The sequence below is a fragment of the Diprion similis genome, chromosome 7 (assembly GCF_021155765.1).
Source record: "Diprion similis isolate iyDipSimi1 chromosome 7, iyDipSimi1.1, whole genome shotgun sequence".
Lineage (NCBI taxonomy): Eukaryota > Metazoa > Arthropoda > Insecta > Hymenoptera > Diprionidae > Diprion > Diprion similis.
The window spans coordinates 9132398-9159120 of NC_060111.1; the positions used below are offsets into that span (position 1 = coordinate 9132398).

At 36.3% G+C, this 26723-nt stretch overlaps 1 long non-coding RNA gene across 1 annotated transcript in view; it reads left to right on the forward strand.

Moving 5' to 3' along the window:
• LOC124408215 overlaps positions 1–26723 on the forward strand; it is a 139201-nt gene that overhangs the window by 56229 nt on the left and 56249 nt on the right. The window contains exon 2 of the long non-coding RNA XR_006929401.1: positions 17075–17118. This is a non-coding gene — a long non-coding RNA (uncharacterized LOC124408215). The remainder of the gene's footprint in view (positions 1–17074; positions 17119–26723) is intronic.

The window sequence follows — 26723 nt, forward strand, 5'->3', positions numbered from 1 at the left end:
ACTTTTGTATCTTTCATTATGCTCGTGTGCAATACTTAAACAGAGGCTAGTTTTGAAGTAACCTATCGTTATTTTTTTGGTTATGTCATAGAATTCATAAGATTGTCGAAGTTTTTTATACTTATATCAAGCTTTCGGCAATTCTCGGTGATGTAATTAAACCTAAAATGATTTTTACTTTTCGTAACCTTTGGTCATAAAAGGAAAGTATTGGTTTCGGTCATAAATCACTTTTTCAAATGTCAACGAATATAGACCTTTTTGAACCTTTAGAACCCGAAAAACAGGTTTTTAGAAAAATGTCTGTCTGTCACAGCCTGTCCGACAAACTTCAGCGATGATCTCGGAAACGGCTTAATGAAAAAATTTAAAACTTATAGGATTTTACAATCAAATGATGGGTATGAAAAATTATCATATATCCCGTTTAATTTAAACTTCCATTTCTACCGGAAATTAATCGGTTTTTAATGTTTAACCGATACATATACTTCTTCCTCTTATTACTTTTTCCAAATAAACGATTATATTTTACCCAGTTTTCATTTTTAACTAAACAAAAATTTAAAGATGTATATTGGTCGGAACACTGAAAAATATCTGGTCACGCCTTGTGAGCGCATTCTCTACAATTAAATTGCTGGATCCAGTACTCATCATTCTCTACATGTCGTCTTTCAAAAAACGATTTTTCCAGCTGCTTTTATCACCTTATCTTCATAATATTCACCTTCTTCGGTACTTCCGGTTGATTAGCCATAATGAAATACAACTACCTACAACAAATGAGAATAAATTTTTTATAATGAACAATATTTGAAAAACGTAGAAAAAACTTTGTCGGATATTAGGTGATATGTCGAGTTCCGCTATTACGAATCAGTAATGGAAGACTGAAAGATCAAATGATTTTCGTTCTTCGAAATTGCGCAGGCGCTAAGGGAAGTTCTATTGTATAAAATACAACATTTCAATTGTTGTATCATCTCCTCATCCACCAATATCGTTCTACCGGCCACCGTACTGTCCAGAAATGGAACACTTTAGGCAAGTCCCACAGGTTTCGAAAATCTAACAGCCTAACCAATTGTTTCGTGAAATTTTTTTCTTACTCTCTATCTGAAGCCCTTTTATTTTTCTTACCTTCACTTCTGCACAGAGTCATTGTCTCTCATCCATGTGCTAACAATAGTCCAGTCGAATAAGGTCTGAATTCGAAATTTTTAGCACACGGCTGCATTTTTGTATTTTGAAATGCAATTTTACATGAGCATATGCACGAAGAGGAAGTGTGAAATACCAGCAAGCAACGTGCATTACAAAATTGGCAAAAAACGAAACTGCGGAAAGTTGGAGACAACAGGAGGGTCGGACTTATGGCGAAAATTTTAACACACCCGTGCATGGGTACATAATTTGTTTTTCATATTTAACATATTATCAGTATTTTTACTGAATAAAAAACAAATATATTCCATTACAATTTTTCTGTAATCTGATTTTTTTCAACTTATAGTTTTCTTATTATCATTTTTTATAGTGATTTTATTCTACAATATTTATTATTTCCTAATAAAATTTGTGGTCTACGCTCAGCGCATAATTCTTAACAATCAAGCGTGTCACATTTTCGATATCTAGTTTTTTTTTGAAAGCTAGAAAATTCACCAAACCCAATTTTTTCTTTTTCCCTAGTAGCTAGGCTATCATGTTTATTATTTGGTCAATCGAACAGTATTAAAAATCGAAGAATAGGAAAATTATATACCAAACAGGAAAGCTAGCACGAGAGTGCTTTCATTTAACGGTCATATAAGGTTGATAGCAATTTTCTTGCAAGATTCTTTTTGGCAGTTCTTCTTTTCCCTTGCAACAGGTTAGAAATACCTCACAGGTATATTTATGTATGTTAATCTATTCAGTAAATTAAGTCAAGACGAGAATGGTTTTATGATATGCCATTCTTCATTTTTATGAATATCAAATTTAGAGCATGTAGAAAATTCCGTATTCACAGCTTTGATCGTGTTTTTTTTCACCCAACGTTAACGCAAGTGTTTGATGATGTAACTCCTAAGTCTTTACCAGCTCTCCTCGCTTCTTTCGCTGTGAAACTGAGGGAGAAAAAAAATCCGGTTGATAGAAAAAAGCACCGCGCTGTCACGAAAAAACTTGACATTGATGAATCACATACGGACTGTGAAGAAGTCTCTCTAGTCTTTCAGTTTCAAATCGTTTTCCAACCCCAGAGTACCAGTCAGCATCGTTCGCGTCCTCATGGAGAGAATCGCTTGTCCTCGTGCACTATGCAATCGATCGCAAAAAGGTCATCGACCAGTTTTCCAACTGGTCTCACGATCAGCTATATTACAATTCTCATTGAGTCAGTAACCGACTGACTGCGATCTGATGAGAAGCACCGCTCCAAGATCGAAGCATTACTTTCTCTCTTTCTCTCTCTTTCAGTTCTCTGTTTTATTAATCTTTCTTATGTGTTCAAAAACCACAATTATCTCATTAGTTATCAAAGTCAGTAGTGACGTAACTTTTCGGTATTTATTTTTTGTTGAGAAAACATTAAACTGACTTACAATTAATGTCATTGTGTAACAATTTCGATATACTAATTTTTTATATAACAAATGGAGCAATAAATAAAGTATACCACCGAGTTTAATATGACGAGACAAATGACCTATTCAGTTATTTATTCTTTTTATATAATACATTAACAAAAATTGAAAATACAATAACAACAAACTAGACCTGATAGTCCTAAAATTACATAAAAATCAACGACACAGTGTATAAATTAAAACATGACCCAAACCAATACATAAATAATTTAACTGTATCGTTTTGGTCGAATCTCACCATTTATTTATTATGAACGTTAATTACTTGATCAGGATTTTTGGGCTAGAAACAGCATAAAATGTCGGTTACACAATTTTAAAATCGACTCTCTCCTTCGACGAGTGTAGGCCTGCTACTTCCTTTATCCGCTTATCCGCTCGAACTTTGTCTTCTCTATTGACTATAATATAATATATATACAATACATCATCACAATTGACCAAAAAACACTCTTCAGATCGAGTTATCTCATGTATGAATTTGAATGAAGAAAATACTTCTATTACTATCGGCAATAAAATATGTAATTGGATCAAGTTCCATTAAACTGCTTTGTTTGAAGCAAGAAAAGATAATATGATTTTATCGGTCACACATTTGCATCAATGAGAATTTTATTTGATCTTGAGAAGTTGTCCATTCGCAAGCACACCAGTAACCGTTCACTTGAATTCAATGAATTTCACTTTAGTGACTGATTTTCCTCGCTTATATAAAAATTCTTTTGAATTGTTTTAGAAACAAAATTTTTAATTTTATTATAAACCTATTAAATAATTCACTTGGTGTAAGGGAAAAAGTTTTATTTCATTTGATCGAAATTTATTTCAACCCAATAAATGTCTGTCTCGAGTAGGCAAATATTATACTTGAACAAAAAACGATTTTAATACGAAAATATGAAGAGATCTGACCTTCGATTTCATATACATTAGCGTGTTCCAACATTTTTTTTTTATCTTTAACGTGCATAAAATTTCCGGTAAAGCATCTCAAATAAAATATTCCAGCCAAATATGAGCTTCTAACATTGATATTAGAGATGCCCATATTATTTTCTCCATTTTCCATTGAAATCTTTTGAAGTTGCGAAGTAACGTTATTTTTTTCACCGATATGCATCGTTATATTAACGTTACAAACGTCAACCTCATTCCGAGTATCAAGTTGAGGAAAGTTCGATACCTACATGAAATCTGATAACCAGATTTTTACTCTTTTCCAAATTATTTTTACTCTGATTTACAAAACTAGTCTCACTTCATGTTCTCCTAAATATAAAATGTCATGGAGGACTGGTAGTGGAAAAGCAATTCTCTTTTGTTGTTTCGGCTTTTAATATTCATACCGAATTAACTTTTTCCGATACTCCAGGACCTTGGTTATGTTTGTCTTGTGTTGTGAACACATCGTTTGAAGGCAGGGAGAAATATTTCCTAAGAAAGAGGGTCTTGAACTCATGAACCGGATTCTTACCCGAGCAGTTCCGATGCATGTTTGTTATTAAGTTTCTTCACAATTTCACGCTCCTTTATTCAAATATTTGTTTCCCTCTTCCAAACATCGTCAGAAAATCTTGCAGAATAAGATGCTGTAACTAAGGAACCATTTTTTTTTTATAATTGTAGTTATTGCAGGTTTTCACGAGTTACGAACGTAGTTTGATCGAATGATGTTATACGAAATCTATTAATTTTCCATCCATATAGAGAAACGATCTGGCAAAAAGTTTTCTCCGCTAACTTCGTCCCAACTCGCCGCGTCTTCCTTTGTGACTTCCTGAATACCCAAACCTATGTCTGGGCCATTATTTACCAGCCCATTAACGCCCACCGTTCTCTTTTGAGGACAGCTGCTATATGCAGCGAGATATTTGTGGTATTATGATTTCTAATGGTCTATAAATTTACCGTGGAAGCTTGAATATCATCTAAAAATTTCTAAAATGCTGATGATTTTCGCTGGAAGCAATGGGTTCTTCAAATTAAAGGGAAAATTTGATTTACGCGTGTACTTTTTTGATTGACCCTGTTGACCTTTTCCCAGTAGAATAGCCTAGAGTAGTTTTTATAGAATCTTGAAATATCTTGCGTAATCCGTATCTACTGCTTCGCATATACCTAATCACGTGGCCACTGCCTCCCAAAGACGAATCTGAACAAGAAATGTCTGTTGTGCAAACCAAGCGACCCGATATAATGATCTTTGCTGGGCCTCGTCCGAGTTGTCTGTGCTTTGAACTCGCCACTATCACTCAACTGACTCAACCTTTTTGAAGTCATAATATTAAGGAGAACTCCTTAGACAGTTCTTTTGAAGGCAATGACCTCTAAAACTCAGGAAACGATCGATAACAATTATTCAATCGACTTGCGCAGGTCACACGTAAATATTGTCACGAGTCAATACACCTAATCCAAACTATCACTAACGTGGCAAGAAATGATCATGAAGTATGTCAATACGAATGAAGAGTATAGACAACATTTTGCGATGTGAGGGAAGTCAGCTGGTTTTCAATTCAGTTCCAGAGCCTGAGAACTTATGACTTGAATCCCGCAATAATACCGTCGTGATATTACAAGATGAAACTAGTGCACAAGTCACACGGCCTCATTTTCCTTTCATTGCCCTACTCCTCACTCCAGCATTGCGGAGACGGCAATCTCATTCACTGAGATCCACGACCGACCTGTACGTTAGACCCATACACATGTAGCAATGCAAACGTGGCTGCGCTGTATCATCTACCTCACTCTTACATTAAACGTCAACATCTTGCAACTGCGATTACTTTCGCCTGTATCCTGCACCAACCACATAACGTGTAGGTTAGGGTGGCACAAAAAAACCGACTATTTTTTTTTTTTTGAGTCTCGTGTGACAAAATGTTAGTTTTTGATGTTTTAAGAGTCCACTCCAAAGGACAGCTCAAAAAATTTTTTTTTAAGAGGCTGCTCCAAATTTTAAAAAATGTAAAAAATCGTCAACGGGTACAAACGATCCTGAAGCGATCCCCGTTGGCAGAATTTAATTATCTCAGAACACCGAAGAGTTAGCCCTTCTGAAAATCAAAAAATGGCTCTAGCGTTTTTTGGGTCGAGGTACAAAGGAAAAAAAAAATAGTACAAACGGGTACAAACGATCCTGAAGCGATCCCCGTTGGCAGAATTTGATTATCTTTGAAAACCGGAGAGTTAGCCTTTCTGAAAATCAAAAAATGGCTCTACCGTTTTTTGAGTCGAGGTACAAACGAAATCGAAGGTGGTACAAACGGGTACAAACGATTCTGAAGCGATCTCCGTTGGAAAAAACGAAATTTTTGAGAGTGGGGTACGGGTCATTTTTTGAAAACGCCATATCTTTTTTCCCTATGAGGTACAAACGAAAAACAACCAGATACAAACAAGTACAAACGAAGCACAATCGATGCAAATTTACGAAAAAAAAAATTTCAAAGTGGGGTGCCAGGTTCACATAGGTTGCAAAACGTCATTTGGATGTGACTTCTTTTAGCCGTCCAAAGTCGCCTCGTATAACATTTATAAGACATCTGATATATTATAATTCACCGTTAAGAATCGAGAGACAATTAATAATTGCCGCAGCAAGTACACATAACCCACGCCAATCAAAACCTGCAAGATAGCACCTATCAAGCGATCACTACCAATACACGACATCGACCTGCAAATTTTCTTGTGATCATTGTTTCAGCTGATATATTTCCCTACTATTTGACTCGATCCAAACATTTATCGGATAGCTGCATGACTGAGGAGACTGTTCCATGAGAGAGATGATTTAAGTGAGCAAGAGGGTAACGGAGGGATAATAAAATCGTGGAAAATGCACAATGAATGAAGGACAGAGAGAGAGAGAGCTTAATTGCGCGCTTCCACCTCTCAAATAATTGCACTTTGTTCAATCATCATCCACACTTGTTCGAATCCAATTTGTCTGTGCTTGTATCTAGGTCAGTGATCGAATCAAGTATTTCCATATTGCATCTTTATTCCTTTTATCAAGTAGCACAAGAATTTTGCGATGTTTATTCTGAATTTATCTCCACATAACGTTAACTTCTATGTGCAGGTATACTCATTACTGTGCATACAGATGACACGAACTTTTCAAGAATGAACAGCAAGCAACTTTGACATGGATTTTCATGCACCATAGCATTTTGATGGTTTGAATTACGCCGTCGGATGGACTAGGGGCCCGGGAAAGTGATTACAGAGAATTGACTTACAGCTGAGTGAATATAGCGATGGCACCTACCACCTTCCATTTGATCTCGTAAAGTTTACTTGACTTAAGCTCTGTTTGGATCATAAGCAATGCCTGCAATGCAGCAGCCACTCAGAAACGTGAGCATGGGACAAGCTGCATCGTCCTGATTACTCCAGAGTGCCATTTTAGGCAAGCGAGGCAGCGCATCAGCGACCAACAAAGCCAGGTTTAAACAATGAATAACAAGCACGACTGGAAGTGCAGGTCGACTAATCACCTCCGTTGTGTGGTATAAGCTGCAGTCTCTCGTGTTAAATATGATCCCGAGATCACATTCACTTTATGACGAAGCTTACCACACCTTTACTGAAATGAAGAATTACGATTATCCCTCTGCGTCTCTAACTTGATACGATTTCCTGTTTTAATGCCTAACACTGCGGCTACTTAAGGTGCTTATAAAGACGCGTTGTACACCTCGAAAACGCGGGGATGCAAAACTCCTATACAGCTCAAGCGATCAGAGTGAAACTTGGGCATTTAATGCCTTATCTTGGCAAAAAGTGGAGTGTCTTTTTAGTTTTTCAAAATTTGGAAATAAATTTTACAGATTGGTTACCACCCACAGTAATTGGTCAAATTTTCACAGTTACACTGAATGGATCGAACTATCCGGTATGATGCCACTCGGCGGTGATGAAACACACATTTTGAGCCCAGTCCCATGAGATTTGATGGTGAAATGACGAAATGGCAGCTGATCTGGTTTTCGATTACGAAGAACACCGAAATCTCATTTTGGCGACATTTGTTACCGACATTTCGCGCATGCCGGTAATTTTTTACAGATATTACACGCATGCATTATATATGTTTTTCGTTGGGTTAGATTTCATACTACGTAGACTAGTATAGATTGAGAGGAGACTTCAGTGATACTAAATGTTCTTGTTTTCACTTGTATTTTCATTTAGAAAATTGACGCAAAAACAAATAATAAATACTCGTATGTTACAATTCAATACTAAAATTATTTCTTAAATCCATTGCATTCATCTTCATATCCAAGAAATACTTATTCAAAATAAAACAGTACTAAAAAAGTTATATGTTTGCAAATTCACGTAGGATGTTAATATCAGATGACGATATTGCCACCATGGCAATCGTCTATGTACGCAGAGGTTGAGAATCCATCTAGATTCAGCATATGAGTACGTGTTTATCTTCTTCTTTTCAAGAAGGACTCTCGTCCTGCAGTCTGGACCTATATTAAGCGTCGCAGTTCTCCTCGTCAGGGATTTAACGAAGATGTAACAGAGCTGCGGTCCAGGTTCAGCAAGCATTCGTTCGACCTCTGATAGATTTCCTTCCAATCTAACGATATGGTGCTATACCATCCTCGATGGATCCTCACAGTGCATTGCGACGGTCAACAACCTGTTCACACCATCTCCTGCAGCCACTCTCGGCCCTCGATGTTAACAAAGACTTCGGCTAGGTCGGGGTTCTTGACGTGGCCCGATGAACAACAGTCGGAATCACAGGCTGCAGTGATCAGTTGCTGCCGATCGTAGATTGCCAAGAGTCCTTATCTACAACGATCCGTGGATCGTTTTGGAGGGATGAATGTCTGCACGACTGACCGACAGCAATCGTGCCGGGCGAGAATTTCTCCAACACATTTACCTCATTGCAGGCGCTGCATCTGGGGCGAGATGAGGATCTAGTCTGGAGTGAAAGCCGATAATTTTTATCCTGAATTTTATAGCCACTGAAGGAATGCTTGTGGATAAAATGTCTATTAAAGATTGCAATCCAGAAAAGTGGGACCCCGCAATCCCGCGGGATTCAGCATCATTTGAAGGTCTGAGGGATCCCGTATCAGCTTGTGAATCCGCAGGCGAATTCACGAAGTCCTGAACTTGTCGAGGAATCGTGTAAAATCCAGTCAAATCTTAAAGCTATTTTTGTGTTTTAAGATCATTTTTCCAGAAACAAGGTGACTTGATTATTTACAATAATTTTAAAATTATTCAAAAATTTGATGTTAAATTACTTAATACTATAATATGGAGATTGAAAAGACTGCTTAGTCTCTAAAACTGAATCAGTGAAAAATCACGTGAATTAGTGACTATCCACCATTTCATAGTGATAAGTAAACCACTGATTCAAACAAGTATACTTATCACTGTGAAATAGTGTATAATCCCTGATTCAAGTAATTTTTCACTGATTCAGTTTTAGAGAGTGCTTATGCAAATCCAATTTACATACAAATTAATGTGATAATAATTGTGATTTACTCTAGTTACAATTTAACTTGATTATAAATATTTCAGTTAGACAAGTTATAGACCAGCTAGATAATATTAAATGTATAAAAAAAGTTGATTCGCGCAAAGTTATTTCCATTTAAAAATCTAACAAAGTCATAATCGTCATATAGGTATGTGATGTTTTGTGTAGTTGAATAATAAGAAGCCAAACACTAGAATAATTTTGTTAACTAGAGTACCATCGATTGTTGATTTTTGTACTTTTTACTAAACTTGGTTTAATTATTGACATCATAAATGTTTTATTTAATGAATTTCATAAAATGTAAAATACTTACACGGGATTAGCACCATTCCAGCAATCATTCGGCAGAATTGAAAACACCGCTGGATTGCATCTCTGATATCTATCGATCGACGTAACTGCGCTTTCATCCCTTTCCATACCTCGGCTTTAGTGCCGCTGCAGTCTGCGCAGTAAAATGCGGTTGACACTTGATCGCGTTCGTCATCGGGGTTTATCGATCTTCTCTTTCCAGCCTGCACTTTTAAAATCCCCCTGAGAAATTCAAAACAGAACGAAGCTTCTGCTCCGGCTCCTGCCAACGTAAACAGTCTCCGCTTCTGCCACGTCGGAGCTTTCACTTGCTTTTACTTTTAACCGAACTTACAATGAGGTGGCTGTTTCGCTGAATGTGTTTTGCTGTAGACAATCAACTGAATCGGATAAATACTAACGGGAAAAAGTCCGAGCAGGCCAATGATTATAGCAAACTTATTAATCCAAATCAGTTAAATTACGAGTACATGAAAGGCTGAATAAACCACCACATTCACAAACAGATTTTAACTTCATCTCTCGCACTTGAAATGATCATTCGCTTCACTGAATTAACTAAGAAAGCTCTCTTGTTTATTGAAGGGTGTAACCTCCACAATACCGTTGACATATAAAGCGTACGCTGAGATACCAGGAGACCGCCCTCTCTTCTGGGTCAGATTGTCGGGTATAGAAAGATTCCTGAGTGCAAAAAGTTCAGCTCATTAGAGGACCCCAACGTCTCAAGAATCGGAACAGTCTTTACCCCGTAGATGACTTAATTCGGACATCACGCCGCTCGTGTGGTGTGGCAACCGATGAACCTCCACGCGATAGCCCTATCGTGTCTCGTTCACACAACCAACTACAGGCACACAGTGCTAAACGTGATGCATCAGCCCTGACGACACAGGTGAACAACAAAATTTTTAAATAACACGAAAACGCGGGGATGCAAAACTCCGATACCGCTCAAGCGATCAGAGTGAAGCTTGGGGAATGAATGCCTTATTTTGGCAAAAAGTGGAGTGTCGTTTTACTTTTTCGAAATTTGGAAAAAAAATTTACAGATTGGTTACCACCCACAGAAATTGGCCAAATTTTCACAGTTGCGCTGAATGGATCGAACTGTCCGATATGATACCATTCGGCGGTGTTTGAACACACATTTTGATCCCAGTCCCATGAGATTTGACGGTGAAATGACGAAATGGCAGCTGATCTGGTTTTCGATTACGAACAACACCAAAATCTCATTTTGGCGACATTTATTACCGACATTTCGGACATGCCGATAATGCATGCGTGTAATGTCGGTAAAAAATTACCGGCATGTGCGAAATGTCGGTAACAAATGTCGCCAAAATGAGATTTCGGTGTACTTCGTAATCCAAAACCATATCAGCTGCCATTTCGTCATTTCACCATCCAATCTCATGGGACTGGGATCAAAATGTGTGTTTCATTACCGCCGAGTGGCATCATATCGGATAGTTCAATCTATTCAGTGCAACTGTGAAAATTTGGCCAATTTCTGTGGGTGGTAACCAATCTGTAAAATTTATTACCAAATTTTGAAAAAGTAAAAAGTTGCTCCAGTTTTTGCCGAAATAAGGCATTAACTGCCCAAGTTTCACTCTGATCGCTTGAGTGGTATAGGAGTTATGCATCCCCGCGTTTTCGAGGTGTACAACGCGTCTTTATATGCACCTTAAGTCGAGTGTTTTCAGAGGGCTCAGTCGTGGGTAACCACCCCACATCCAGTACAGCGGATAGACCACATGTCCCCCTGAGTGCATGCAAGGAGGTAACCCAGGTCTAAATTATGGTTCGTAGCCGAGTGCTGAACGAGTTCGCCCTTCAGGACCGGGTTATGTTAATCTAAAACTACTTTACAATTCATGGACTGAGAGCAACAAATCCTATCTCAGAATTTGGTTCAACAAAACTTCGTCTCGTTGTCAGATTTTGGTTCATCGCTTTAGACATACGATGTTGTTGAACGAAAATCTAAGATCAGGTTTTGTTCACCCAAATTCGGAGATGGAATATTGTTGTTGTCAGCCGACGAATTGTCCTCACATGCTAAGGACGGAGGGAGAGTTTCACCTGGCTCTCCATGGTCAGGTGTAGGCCCATGCGATCTCCTCCGAATTTGCCAGTCGAACCATTTGGGCTTCCATGCTACCATCCCGAGGCCGTGGAAAGGCATTTGTAAGACTCGACAATAAGTAAAGAAAGTGAAGGGAAACGAATAAATAGAATTGAATTAAGCAAGAGGCACGAGATTCCTCTCGCGGTACAATTTAAACTATAGGAGTGCGCTGCGCGCGAATAGCACTATATTAAAGGAGAAACATAAGTGCAAAGACACTTTTCATGTTATTAATTTATTCATAACAGGTGAATAAAGTTCAATGAAATCAATCTCCCCTCAGTACACCACAGATTTCAGTAAAAGAATGAAGTTGTCGAAATTGCATAGGGAGGTTGGTACAATTTGTCTGGTGTAAACAGGACACATCCTGATAGCAGAGTTTTTTTTTTATATATCACTGCTTACATTATTGGCGAATCAATTCTCTGCTGATCATTGGTGGTAACTGAGTGTTGATAGCATTGACGTATTTCCTAGTATAACATGAGATTATTTAAAAAAATCCAAAATTACTATGTGAAACGACTTCACGATGTTTTCAGAGACAGATAAAAAATTTGTAGTGAAATAATTATCACAGAATCTAAGAAATAAACAATTTATTATTCACTACAAACCTAACAAGTATACAAATTTATGTTTCAAACAAATATGAAAACATGTAACTTCTCTTCAGCTACTCGAAATTTTCGATAGCGGGTTATTGTTATAGTACCTTCAACTGGGTTCTGGTTAAGGATCCGAATTTTTTAAATTCCAAATGGTCAGAACTCTGAACCTTCAAATGTCCAAATGATCAGAACGCCGAACACTAACATCCTGCATCTATTGGGAGCATTCTTCGAAAGTTGACAATGTGCTGGTAGATAGGCTACCAAAAGCACATCTAAATTTGGGTAGGACGATAACCATGGAACCATGCATGGCCTGGCGGCTGCCATAAGCCCGTCTGACTCAAGCACTTTAGCAGAAACTTGAGCAGCTGTCGTAGTTGAGGAAGACTCCGTAAACAGCAGTAAGCTTACGCTGTCAGAAATTGGGTTTCGCAAAATATGCTTTGAAATCATGTGATTACGGAAAAGTGCTCCATAGGATGTAAAGGTATGTCTATTTGAGCGATCTCTAAGGATTCAAGAATCAAGAAATTAACTGACTACAACATGTATAAGAAGTTACTTAAAATAAATATTCGATTTAATAATCGTTCAATCTCACAGAGCAATGCGTTGTTAGAAAGGAATATCGAATTGGCAATCGGATTATGAAAATATTTATTCACATTATGCTATTGGTAACTCTGAAGATTATAATTTGATACTATGGACGAGTCAGTGTGATTTTCTTTCGGTCTGTAATACTTTTCACAACGTTGGAGCGAGAGAGAAACTGAATCGAACTGTCGAGGTTAGTTCCATGAGTATTTCATCAATTTTCTCAAAATATCAACCCACTATTGGCGTCCTATTAATTTAGCTTCGAAGCGGTGCTGTTGATTTAAGCGAATCCCCAAGAGTGAGAGCGAGCGCCAGCCACCAATGGCTTTCGTATAGCTCAAACTGGATATATCATCTCTACGTTTCTCAATGTCAAAATGTATCCAGCTTCGTTACAAGCTTCGTTTACTCAAGTACGCGTCAATCGCAGGTCTGATACACTAAAAGTAGACTAGTGGCACATATCAACTATTTCAATGAATTCGATTGTGATCAGACAAAGGAAATGATATTATTCTAAGTTGAAATAGAATGCGATCAGACTAAGAATAGGAGTCGAGCAAACAATGTCCTGGCACCTACGAAAGCAGATACTCACAGAGCTCATGGATTCTGTTGTAATGCTGTTGCACTAGTTGGCAGATTGACTACTTTATTAGTAGAATAACTACTAATCAGTGACACTATCAAAAATCAAGATTTCGAACAATTCATCTTTTGTTATTTTATTTTCGCATGCTTGAAATTTTTATATGTATACTGGAATATTGACCCTGCAAAGTTTTGACCCCCATCCATGAAAATCACTCCTGGGTTGTACACCACCCATCAATGGGCGTAAGTTGGATGCTAGCGCGCTAAAATTGGGGGCCCAGAATCGACTTTACTCGAGTGAACACCCCCATCGTGGGGACCCTTTTAACCGCCTTAATGAGGTCTGGTACTTCAATATTCACTCTCGTAATTGAAATCTGGATATTCGTAGCCTTGACGAGTAAGAATTTTTGTCTTTCATGAGCCGTCCCAAGTGCCATGCGCATGGTCAATCCGCCAATTGGTCGATAGCAAGTTACTCCAAAGAATTGAGAGAAGATAGGTATTGAATAATAAAATCACTGTTCCATATTTCCAAGTCTTTTTATCTTGATGGCGGCATCCTATAGATTCCTTTGAGAAAACTGTTTATTGACCCATTGTTAGATATACTAGAAGGTAACACAATTGAAAGTGCAAACCTTACCGAGTTGAGAGTGTCGTACAAAGCTCCATTGTTGAATCTTTCTGTTAGAAATTTAAGAAAATTGCCTTTATATGTGTGTGTGTGTGTAATACAATAGGAAATAGCTACCGTTTTGACCAAAGAAAAACCATTTGATGGTGAGGATAATGAATATATCATTATATCGATAGTTTTGTTTGGTAAATACTGATTGAAGGACGAGATTTAGGAATGATTTTCCTTCCGCTAGAACCGAAATGTCTTTCAGTCGGTGCACTTGTGACCTTTTTTCTTCACACCATTGCCATATGGTTTGCTCTATAACATTATTTGAGTAAAAAACATCTGAAATGTACAAAACGCTGCCAAGTACCATAGTTGTGTTATAATGAAATACTTACCGTCAACCTTTGCCCTGAAATCAGAAAAAAATCCAAACATGCCCTCCCCGCACATGCACTTCGTGAAGTCGGACCTCGCTTTTCGTGTAGTGATATTGAAACATCATTTCAAGAGGTACGTACTTGGCAGGCACATGTTTTCTACTCTACCGATACTCTTTTTTTTTGTGGATAATTCAAGTTCAGGATTCAGTTCTGCAACGTCGATCAAGCAGTTCCCTAATCGAAGATATGTTCTTAACAAGGATTCTCTGGTTTCCCTCTCAAAACCCAGAAGAAATCTGGGACCGCCACCTCTCTTTAACTTCAATATGTAAGGTTAACTCTCCTTCTGACCTTAGATCCAATAATGTCACAGGAACATGATCAAATATCTGATTCAGCTCTTGGTTGGAGGGTATTTTCTTCATTGATTGCGATGTTGATCTTCATCAATTGCGTGATGAGATCTTTCACAATTGTACTGTATATTTTTGTATGGTACGCTTTTGGGGGTTTTATATCAAACCTATAGTAAAACCTTTGTGGCTTTAGCGAGACGGGCCTTAACGAGTCTGATTCTATTTCCAGCTTTATTTGCAGACGTCGGATCGTCTTCAAAACTTTTTGCATAGTATCCGTCTTGTCTCGCTTCTTCTCTTCTTTGATTTTCTTGTAATTGTTGTACAGTTTTTCTCTGAACATCAAGATGATATTGCTGAGGAACGTGTAGTGTTCCTAGGAAAAGGAAAAAAAAATAACGTTACGAAGATTGAAACGTGGCAAAAAATAAGCGCTTTTTTAAACTTTAACTGTGAATATGTGACATCTCACACTAAACGACGGTACCACATGTTTAATCACGAGAACGAGGCTTGAAGTATCATCGATTTAGCTATTCAATTAGAAAAATTCTCGAATTTTTTTCGAAATTTCACGAGGCTGAAGCTAGCAGCCAAAATTAGCGGCCAAACGTTCTGATGTTCATTCGAATAAGGTAATAAAATTCGAAAATCTGAATTTTGTAAAACACCTTGAATCCCCAATACTTTTATAGAATTATGAGGATAAAACTGAACTGCATTTTTCTATTTCCAAAAAGTTTAACACATTTTGATTGTTAACTCTGGCTGCGAGCTTCAGCTTCATGAAATTATCTAAAGCGATTTCAAAATCCTGAGAATTCAATTCCTACTTTCAACTTCACGATTATATTTCGGTTAATGTAATATTCCTTCAGTCACTACGTTGGGGTATCGAAACTGTTAGAAGAACAATTCGTGAGCAGCTGAACTATCGTCGCTTAAATTGCGTAACGGCGAATATCTTATAACAGATGTTACAACCAAGGTCATTATAAACTTTCGCAAGGTGGAACAATTACGGTAAATACAGCAAGCAAAGTTTGGCAGGAACCTGTCGCGGTGCGTGGTTTGCTCACAGTGTTCTCTATCGGATGACGAGAATTCTCGGACCATGAACACCGCTAGCTTACATATCTTACCAGGCTTTGGCCGTGTCATACAAATTTTTCGTTCTTTGAACTGTATAATTGCATGAATTTTCCTCCTTGAGTCCGCGGTCAAAAGGCATGACGACTTCACTACCTTTCTTTTTGTCTGATTTCAAATTTGCTTCAATTGCCTTTACGCTACCATTTGCATGTGTTTATAACAAGGAAATTTCTCATGCAGGTCACTTGAGTCAAATATCATTGACTGTGATTCAAAAAATAGTCCAAAAAAATCTGAACAGACCATAGTTCTGGTTTTTATTTAGTTTTTATAGTGACCAGATGCATAAATCAACTTGACGTGTATAAAGAATAGACTTTTACAATCACCTTATATTTTTGAATAAAAAAAAAACCCAGGTCATTTCAAGTATTGAAACCACAAGAGTGATTATTAATAGCAATTACTATCCTACTCGAATTTAAGCTCCATTAAATTTTAAAACATTCAACGCAACATTTGAACGCTATGCATGACGAAGAGACAAAAAAGTGAGAAATGTGAAAGGTGAAAGCATTCGGTGGTAAGACGGTGACCTGATAAAATATATATATATATATATATATATATCAATTTTTCACATGATTCTTAATTTTACTGAGTATTATTTTATCTTGAGTGCAGATTAGTATATATCATTGTTCAATTATTGAAGTTATTATTACGAATATAAAAAATCTACGAAGCCTGAGGGCAATCATATGTACATGAAAATTTCAAAAATTATGAAATCAATTCTCACTGTATTGAAGCACGTGTATTTGTTATGTGCGTTGGCAACTTATTTTTGGTCGATGAAAAGACAATTGTATCGACATCTTTAAAATAATCCAACGCTGGCTGAGATAAGTTCAATACAAGAAAATCGTATAAACAAAAAAACATTGTGTAGACACAAATTGTTAAATACTTATGAAAAATAATTTCATCATTCTTCAAAAGAAATAAATGCAATCATCTTCAAGTTTTTATTGGTTTGATTATTTTTTATTTCACCGACTGTACGCAACGCCTGAATAATTATAACCCGAGTAATAAGTGTAAATCAGAGGTATCAACGCTTGTATATTATTAAAAAGAAACATTTTTTCAATTTCTTTTTTTTCTGATTTCAGTACACGTGTCTTCCAGCTGTAACCCTTGTCACCCACGGACTTTGGTATGTAACACTTTGAATCCGAAAACCTTACTCGTGAAACATTTCTTTGATTTATTGAACTGCCACATAGTTCACTAAACCACAACTTCAAGATTGTTGGATTGTGGATCACAACAAGTTTCCCGTCTTTATTCAAGTGTAGACCTTCCAAAAAAGTTTACAATCGACCCCCCTCCACCGATGACCTCCATTCATACGTCAATCCATACTCAAACCTAACCACCTTAGAAATACCTAGTGTTTGTATATGATATCGACCTGACTGTGTAGCAAAGTTTTTGGGTATCTTCTCCATTTTCGTTGATTATTTTTTGAATACTCTATACTACATCCTCTTTCACTTCTCATAGCATCAATACGTATGTCTATGAAAATTTTGTAGATTCTGCCCGTGTAGAAGAGTTGTAGGTAACCGCTTGCACCATTTGAATAGTTATCATGAAAACGAAATACCAGTAAGTAACGTATTACTAATTGTCCATGTGCCTAGAAATTTGGGTTGACATTCCTTTCAGAAAATACAGAACAGTATCATCAACTTTTGAACCGGCTTGTTAGAGATAATTGCTGATTACATAACAAGATTAAAACTTTTAGGATGCTTCAATACATCTTACTTTCTCTTTGTACCCATGACGCACTTTTCTCTGAAGCAAAATTCATGTTGATCTCATTGTCAGTATTAATATAGAACCAACGTATATATACTCAAAAGGTGCGTATTATGTATTCGGCAAGTATAAAATGAGCGTAATAAACAAAGTCACTTTCATGGTTACGAGTCAGTTCGATACGTAATGATCGATTTCTTTTCAAATAATGGGTAGTAGGCCATCTCGCGGTAGCAAATTTCTAGGTATTGCGTTGTTTAACTTGTGAAAGTTTATTCTAGATCGAATAATCACGTGAAATTTACGCAAGTCTATAAATCCGTTTTCCTTAATCCGTGTTCGTAACTTGAACGTTATAACATAGAACCGACTTATTCGAAGTTTCCTACAGAATGATTCAAATCCATTCATAATGTGACGTAGACATACCAAGTTCATCTCTCCTTACGAAGGACACATAGTGGCAAACAGGCTTGTCTCAGATTTCTCATAACTTGGTTGCCACAATATTATGTACCACAAAAAAAAGTACTGAAAGTTTTCGAACCAAAAATTAGACTTTTCTACCTTGGATGGTCATCAAATATACCCTGAAAAATTCGGTTGATGGACATTACGGCAGACTCAGAGACTAAAATTTCGTTATAGCTTTATTTTTTTGGTTTCTAAAGGTCACAAGACCGGAGGGACGTTAAAATTAGTTACAGTAATTTTTTCATCGAAACCAATATCTACTTTTCTTCTCGCTAATATGATGACGTAAAACGTAAAAAAAATTAAAAAAGGAAATCATACAAAAGATCGGACAGTACTGACTTCAGAATTTCTAATTGAATAATGTGTCCATAAAAATAGGCCAAAAATAATCTACTCCAATAACTTCGCAATCATCTACCAAATATAAATATATGGATTAACACATAATTGGTTTAAAATTTTTCTAGCCCTAACTCATAGAACTGTTTATTAACTGTATTTTATTAGACACGCATTTCTACATGTAGGTAGAATAAACTTAAACTCACTTTCACAAATAAAGTAATTATGCCACATTTGAATTGGCTGAATAATTATTCTCGTGAGATTCTGTTCTCAATCTAGTCTCTTCATAGTAGCATTGCAAACGATGGTTATCGCGTCCAAGTATTACATTCCTTGAGTTCTCGAACGTTGACTATAGAATCTACTAATAGCTAAGTGAGTTCACAATGAACTTCCTGCTGACTTTACTGTATAGTTTTAACGTGGCACTAAGAGATTCAGACAACTCTTAAGTACATTCAAACTTCAGGTGGCCTGTACCTACGTACACGAACTTCCGCAGACTTTATTACAGAGGTTAAGTAGTGCATAGCGAGACTCGGGAGTAACAGTGAGGCTTTCAAGATGGAAGATTTAGCAATTATTCATGGTGGATATAATTTACCTGTACCTTTTAAAATGCGGAATACATTTCGTTAAAAAATTCCTCTATGTCTTCGAGCAAGTAATTGACAGTGATAAAAAATTGCACAAAAATTAATCGAAAACGTCCACAAGGAAAAGTAACGTATTATTACCGTAGAATAATATGAGTCGGCAATCTTACATGTTTCAATTGGAGTATACTTCGCTCATTGTTTTAGCGAACGTTTCTCTTCAACTAAGTATGGACTCTTAGCGTTAAGGTGCTTATAAAGACCCGTTGTACACCTCGACAACGCGGGAATCCAAAACTCCTATACCACTCCAGCGATCAGAGTGAAACTTGGGCAGTTGATACCTTATTTTGGAAAAAAGTGGAGAGTCTTTTTGGTTTTTCGAAATTTGGAAAAAAAATCTACAGATTGGTTACCACACACAGAAATTGGCAAAATTTTCACAGTTGTACTGAATGGATCGAAATCTCCCGTATGATGCCACTCGGCGGTGATGAAACACACATTTTGAGCCTAGTCCGATGAGATTTGATGGTGAAATGACGAAATAGCAGCTGATCTGGTTTTCAATTACGAACAACACCAAAATCTCATTATGGCGACATTTGTTACCGACATTACGCGCATGCCGGTAATGCATGCGTGCAATGTCGGAAAAAAATTATCGGCATGCGTCAAAGGTCGGTAACAAATGTCGCCAAAATAAGATTTCCGTGTTCTTGATAATCGAAAACCAGATCAGCTGTCATTTCGTCATTTCACCATCAAATCTCATGGGACTGGGCTCAAAATGTGTGTTTCATCACCGTCGAGTGGCATCATACCGGACAGTTCGATCCATTCAGTGCAACTGTGAAAATTTGGCCAATTTCTGTGGGTGGTAACCAATCTGTAAATTTTTTTTCCAAATTTTGCAAAAATAAAAAGACGTTCCACCTTTTGCCAAAATAAGGCATCAACTGCCCAAGTTTCACTCTGATCGCTTGAGCGGTCTAGGAGTTTTGCTTCCCCGTGTTTTCGAGGTGTACAGCGCGTCTTTATAAGCACCTTAACTCAAGGCAAGTACTTAAACTGGCAAACCACCACCTTTGAACTCTTTGTTAGTAATCGATGTATACGAGGCTTGTAAGAGTGCGTATACTGTTACATGTGCACTTCAATATAATAAAGGTCTTGTACTCCAGCTGGCTGCTTATGCTTTCAGAAGTAAAGTAACGAGACTGCTGTGAACAAATTGAAATAACCATTGCTGATGAAAAGGTTGTTGATTCGGAAGGTCCAGTTTCATAAGTCTTGTTTCTATATACTAAGCGGTACACTCATTCAGATGCACATCGCATCTTATTGACCTTCTTTCTGAAACGCATCTGAATCTTTGTTTGAAATGCAGGCGAAGGCACACGTCAGTCAAACTCCAATCTTTGCCGACTGACATGAAATTTGAACTACTAATGAAATTTCATGATACATGTATTTTCCTACTTGTTTAACTTGATTGCACCCAGTAAGTCTACCGCAAACTTATGAATTGTAAATGTCCCAAACGCCCCTTGAATGCCCCAAAATCCCAAACGCGCATCATCACGCTCACGTGTTGGCTCGAAGAAAAAAAGTCACAGATCGTTATTTTCCAAAGTGCCAAGAGCGCGATGAATTCAATTTTATGGCTATCCATAATATCGTAGATATTGCTTCGAACAAACGTAACGCCAATCGGTTTGAAAATCCAACTAATCGAATCGCCAGTGAATGTTGAAAACTTATCCTGATGTCAAATCCTAAAGTCATAACTGTAATGTTTTTACCGCAAAGTTTGTACTGAGATGTTAACTCGTTAAAAAAGCTCAATCGCCAGTGTCAGCGACCATTTTATGTAAATAATTAATTATGAATGAACATACAAATGATAAATTTGGCTTGATGAATTGTCGTTTTCGTAAATACAAATATATACTCTCTTTGCAGACTACACAAAGAGGTGCTAGTTGATCCTGAGCTTCAGTGCTGCCGGATATGGTTACAAAGTCAGCGGGTAGACCATAGGGAAAACAAATTCTAAGTAGATAATGTTACACTCTTGGCAGTGCTTTTTGTAATATTCGCTACGAAAGCTATCATTTCTCGATCAACGTTCAATGCTGTGAAATATTCTATATGACATGCGAAAGAATTGATATGAGAAAAGATACGAGAAGGTACATGCGAATTATATTCGTCGTTGAATGGAGAAGTAAGAGTTAGTTGGCCTAACAAGTATTTCTACATGTATCATAGCAAATATTAATTTTTCCTGCCGGTAGATATTCATTCTCACCATGGCGTACAGTACAAGGGATACCTACATGTGCCTACATCTTTGCGAAACGTGATTTGATATCGTTTCATATTGTTCCATCTCGTTCCATTCGTCTGATTCAATGACTCGTAAAGAACGATTGGTTTATATCTACGGTTTTATCACACGTAATGTGGTAGCTTTATATGAGCGATTCAATATCGTGCATAAGCTACATTATACGTGTATACCAGAATGTATTTTATCCCATGTGGTCGTCGTCAGGTTGATGCGAAATCGTCCTCGTGGAGGTTTCAGAATAAATAAGCTTGAATACTTGCAATTCGGAGGATTTTGCTTTCTAAAGTAATTAATATGCTCAGAATTTTATGAGAAAATTACTATTACGTTCCCTATGAGTACTGTGTACGAGACACCATGAAAACCTCGTAAAATGGTCAACTTTTGCTTTGGTTAAATAGCATTCGTTTCTATTGCGTTGTTTCAAATAAGCCATAATAATAGCTATTTATGTGGCATGCCCGTAAATCGCCTGTTTTTTTGGCAAGGATAAAGATTTCAGGACGAGCTGAAGGCGAGCCGAAAGCGAGCCGGAAGCGAGTACTGAAATTATCCGAGTCAAAAAACGGTTTACGAGCATGCCACATATAATATTTTTTACGGTATGGGCATTGAAAAGCAAAACGAAGAGTGAGGTTACGTCGCGATCTGTTCGACGAAGCTACTTTATTCGGCAGTTTGGGCTGCGCACTTCGAAGTGCGCATCAAAACTGCGGAATAAAGACTTTATTCCGCAACTTTGTTTGCTACCGTATAAAGCGTCACTTTACGGAACGAAAACTACTACAAAAAGTGGACTTTTCAATGCCCATGCCGTAAAAATGGATTTCTTGAAATCCTACTAAGACTGCCTATACTAGGCCATTTTTATTCTCTATTCTTTATTTTTGACGCTATAATTGATGGACTCTCAATAGGCTGTCTCAAAGCATGATATATGTACATTCACACACATACTGCATTGAAGCTGTCCTCAGAGTTTTCAGCTATTGAGATACATGTCACAACCCAAATGTTTCAATGTGTCTGTTCTTTTTGTCCCATTAGTGAGGTGTCACACTGCCCATAAATTACTCTTTTTCCTCTTTAGAGTAATGACATTGTTTTGGATTTAGATAATTTATAGTGGTTTGCAATTAGGAAAAATTTACAAAAACACTAAATGTACTTGCAGCTAATTTCCACTTGTTTTCAGATTACGGTACGCTACTGACATTAAAATTCCATGTTTTATATATTCTTACATAAATTACTGAAGCAAAGATGCAAAGCATTGTTACCATGGTTTGAATCAATTATAAACAACAATAACAGTAATTACTATCACCGTATTAGAAAAATTTTAGAATTTCCGGAATTCAGAGTATTCTTTACGAAAACAATGAAAGATTATAAAGAAAGATCTCAAAATAAATTGTAAAAATCTGAGAGGCCAATGTGAGTTAGAGGTTGGTGACTGAACACATCGTGTACCGCCTCAAACAAAACGATTTAAATTTTAAACATATTTTCAAACCATCAAATGTTATACGCATTTCAGATACCAGCATGCATTTTCAAAATCGACTTAATTCCGTTTTCTGAATTCATTGTTAAACCTACTTTAGGTTGTAACAACTTATTACAGCAAATTTTCTACAAAGTAATAAGAATAAAGTGAAATATATATTTTTTTTTTCTATCAGAAATGCTAACAAATCAATTTACGGGACGCACAGTCAAATTTTATCAAGCCTTGACTCAAAATTAAGAATTTTCATTATCATCAGTTTAGTAGATATATATGTATATATTATATATTATATTCAACGTTGAAAAATCTGGTCATGCGTGCAAATTCTGTTTTTTGTCCTTACAGAAAACGTTATCAAAATCTTTACTAACCCCCAATACCTTTTATGAATCACTGAAGATGCAGCCTGTCAGAAGTTAGTAACCTAATCCACCAAGTACTTGACACACTGTCGATAATACTGTTATCGGCGATCTGTGAAGTGAGATGTGTGCTTAACCAACTCACCTCGTGACTCAAGTTCACATTTCGTACCTTTCGATCTTTCAAAAACTCTTAAAGCCCGTAAATGGAAAAGAAATTATTTCAGCAATTCAATAAATCTAGATCGGAGTGCGTGGGACAATATTTATCACTACTTTATAGAAGGCAGACACTTTTAGGAAAAAAATGTAGCAAATACGCATTAATTACAACTACTCGATATTTCTTATATTGATGAAAAATCTTCTGTGTCCCATCCTCTGTAGTCTGCACAATGTGTTTCATTTAAGGGGATATTCTAGTCTAGAAATTTGAAACAATCGATTTTTTCTCTCCACATTTTCGAAGCTTAGACTTTTAAGAATAAGTCTCTAAGAGGATTTTTCAAAATTCAAATTATTTTCGGAGTTACAGTTACTTTTGTGACGCGTTAACTAAACCGGTCCGGCCGGAACGAATCTTTAAACGCGTTTTTCTGGAAACTACTTTTTTCGAGCTGCTCGACATGATATCTCAAGTTCTACTCGAACGATCCTCTTGAAATTTGGTGGAAATTTTCTGTATATATCCCTCTATAGTTTGATCTTTGGATATGTAGAAATTTTTTTTTCTACTATTTTTTAAAAATTCGGAAAAGTAAAAAAAAAAAAAAAACGGGTAAAGAAGTTTTTTCTTCATATTGTCGCCATTTTGTGAATTTTTTTGTTTTCTTTGCTCCAACGGTTGAACCATAGCGACATCTTTACTAATTAAGAATTTTTCAAGTTTTTTTGTTTCTGACTACTGTGAGGGTTTAAATCACGTCGAGCAGAATGCACCTTTTTTTTTGTAGCCCCCACGTCACCAGCCTATAACCCTATTAATTTTTGATTTTATTTCCTGTTCTTAAAATGTCAATAAATATTATATAAAAAAATGGATGGTAAAAGTGTTTTTTCTTTTTTTTTTTTATCTTACTTTAAAAAATGCCTCAGAGCCATTTAGGCCTCTAGACAGAATACCCCCTTAAATGAGATGTATGCCGTACTTGTTTATTTTTGTTTGAACTACTGTTTCTTTGCTTACGTTATTATCTAACGATATTAATAAAGTTAACAAATCAACAGAATAAACACAAACATTCCGAATAATTGCATACAAAATTTATATATAACAATTTGAGCCTGTTTTTACCTTTCATCACCTTTGCTGATGTGAGAAAAGTATTGCTACTCGGTCGAAAATCATTTTTTCTAATTTCAACGAAACTTTACGTTTTCGAACCTCTATAATCCGAAAAATATGTTTTTGGAAAAATATCGGTCTGGCTTTCGATCTGTCGGTTTGTTCGATCATTTCTTTGTTTTTGCGTTAGATGAAAATATATTGCAGTGCTTTTGTTAAAAAAAATTTCTGACTTGGATAATTTGAGATATTGTATACCTACTACAATGTCGACATCGACCAGGACACACCCTTGACAGCGTGTCGGTTGATTGATCGACATTGCAATGTCCAGCGACATTTTCGACACTTGGAAAACTCCTTGTAGGTCGCGAAACTCACTCTTGTACAAACATGGGATCAACTTTCTTACATAGAGAGGGTCTTTTGAGCTAATATCGTAGTTTGCTGGGTCACCCATTGTCCTATTTCACAGATGCCGGTAATGGTCGCTAAAACAAAGATCAAACGCATCAATGTCCCAGGTTCCTTGTCGCTTGGCTCTCGTTATCGTTTCAGCCTGCTCGATTTGCTAACAGTTTGAAAATTACGCAAGCCTACGAGCCCCCCCCCCCAGAAAACTAAGTAGTAATTTCGGTTGACATTAGGTACGAATCTATGAAGAAAATATTTAAAAAATTCCATCACGTAAATTTTCTGAGAATTTTTTTTTTCTCTTTTCGCAGTACTAATACAGTTAATTTCCAATTTCTGTCTTAAATATATATATGTATGTATTAATGGTAGTATTGATATTTAAATATTTATCTATTCTTACTAGTTGTTGTTTATGGTGATTTTAAGTATATCTAAAGCTATGTAAGTACAAGAGAAAAAGATTGAACAGGAGTTTTGTGACAAGTAGAAAGAGATATGAAAAAGCATTTTTATTTATCTACACTCTTAAGTCTTATTTAAAAGATTAATTTTGTTCATTTTATACCTAAACATTCAGTTTTATATTCATTTTTTTTTTTTTTTTTTTTTCTCATAAAAATTGCTCAAAAATCTATAAATATGTGTATCTTGTGTAAAAATATATCTGAATGTGTTGTAAAAAATCTAGCCTTATATTTTAATTCAACATACCTAAACAAAAATTAGAAAAAAAAAAAAAAAAAAATGATGTGTTCGAGCGTCACACGAGAACAACGTTTTGCCGTGACCAGTTCAAGTCGGTTGGTTGTTTTAATGGTCACTCACTGATGTTTAGCATTAAAAAAACTTTCATATATTTTGATCACTCTTAACACTAAATCCAAAATGAAAGAGAAAATATTTGCGTGTTTTAAGGTCTATTTTTACGAGACTGACTTAAAAATCAAGTAGAATTTTCGTCGTTTGCGACAGTAATGGGAATGTAAGTGGATTATGGGTAGGAGTAAGAAAATTGTTATTTCGGTTGATTGCTTGCGTTTGTTTAAAATATCTGGATTGGTCAAGACTTAAAGGTAAAGGTTCTGTTGATAGGAGTCTTAGAAGTTGAAGTAAGGTTCACCTAAATATTGGATTTCTTGGAAGATCTTAGTAGAAAGTAATTCTCAGGTGTACAGTAAAACGTAATGAAACTATAGACACTCTAGTTTTTTTTAAGGATGTTAAGAAAAGCCATAAATATGAATAACACGAGATTGCAGCGACGAAAAAATCTTGAATAAAGGATCTTGAAATATGAAGAAAAGGGTTATAAATAAAGGTAAAAAGTTTGGAGCTCTAGATTAAGGACTATGCATGCAATGTTCGCCAAATTTTCCACAAAAACGCGGCCAAGAAAAATAAAAATAAAAAGAATTAAAACCGGCCTTGATTTTGTCTAACAAGTTGCTGTTTTCGTCTATGGAGTAATCTTTGCTTATTCTGAAAATATTTTAGGGCTTATTTAAATACTTATCTGAAAACGAAATCATTAAAACTACAACATAAAAGTTTTTTTCATCAGTTTTCAATTATAAATAGGTTTAAAAGTAGTAAAAGATCCATGAGATTCATTTGATTTCACACCGTGATGGCTTATTATGTCG